The sequence below is a fragment of the Propithecus coquereli genome, unplaced genomic scaffold (assembly GCF_000956105.1).
Source record: "Propithecus coquereli isolate 6110/MARCELLA unplaced genomic scaffold, Pcoq_1.0 Scaffold81, whole genome shotgun sequence".
NCBI classification, from domain to species: Eukaryota; Metazoa; Chordata; class Mammalia; order Primates; family Indriidae; genus Propithecus; species Propithecus coquereli.
The window spans coordinates 7,316,945-7,318,155 of NW_012154285.1; positions in this window are offsets into that span (position 1 = coordinate 7,316,945).

Below are 1,211 nucleotides of genomic sequence, written 5' to 3' on the forward strand. Positions count from 1 at the left end.
AGATGGGGTGAATTCTGGAGAGGCTTCTTGGAGGAGGTGATGTTTACTCTGACCTTAAATAGCATTAGACAGGAAGTCCAGAGACTTAGGTTCTTCCTTCCAATTTGCTGCTAAATCCTCAAGTGACCTTGAGCCAATCTCTCTTCCCCATTCCGGGGTCCCCAGATCCACTTCTGTAACAAAGTTGTGGAACATCAGCCTGAATCTTTTTGGTCACAGCCTCCTTTGAGAAGAATCTGCTAGAAGCTAGAACCCTTCTTCCCAGAAAAATGGAGACATGCAAGTTTGCCTGTAATGGGGGAGGAGGCCCTTCATGGACCCCAGAAAGCCATCGGTGAACCCCAAGCTAAAGTCCCAGAGCTCAGAGATCCTGTTGGAAAGTTACCACCGCAGACCTGGCCCTGCCCTCGCATACAGCCCTCTCTCTGCAGTCTGCAGCAGGTGAAAGCAAACAAAATCACTGACCCAATCTGGAAAAGTCCATCCAGCACCGGGCTGCAGGACAGAGCAGGGGGGCCTGGGGAGGGGAGGTCACTCCAGCTGGCCCGGGAGCCAGAGTTCGGTTCTGGGAAAGCGCCCCTGAGCAGCCTGTCCTGACCTCATCTAGCTTATCGCCATCTGCCCTCCGCAGAGGAGCGTGGGCCACTCTGGGCAGGCTCCCAAACAGGCGCTGACCCCCGTCTGCCTCCCAGGCTGGAGTTCCCGGACCCACCCTTTGTCTTCCCTAATCTAAACACCAGCAAGCCCCGGGTGGTCCAGCCCTCTCCCAGCTGATGTGTGTCCTCAGCTGCGCCCAGCTAGTAAGAGGAGGGAGGGACTGACCATCTCATTAACGCTTAAACTGCTGCCGCCACCAGCCAATGCGCACCCAGCATTTATTGAGCACCTATTGTTTGCAGGTGGCTGTGAATGAGAGGGCAGAGGGCCTGCCCTTCCCTTCCAGCAAGATCTCTGCCTCCTGGCCCAGGTCCCCTCTCCTGGCCGGGAGGCAGGATGCTGTTCCCATCCCTGTCGCCTGGAGCAGGTGGGTGCTTTGGGGGGAGCAGGCTCCGCGCCGGCTAAGCCAGTACTGGCAGGAGAATCAGATCTGGATTGGTGTCTGGCCTGCCCTGGGCTTCGTGCTCCTGGGCCTGTTTCTTTCTCTGGGCCTCAGTCTTCTCATCTGTGCACTGGATCGGACGGTTCTGTCTCACCCTGAGTCGCGACTGCGG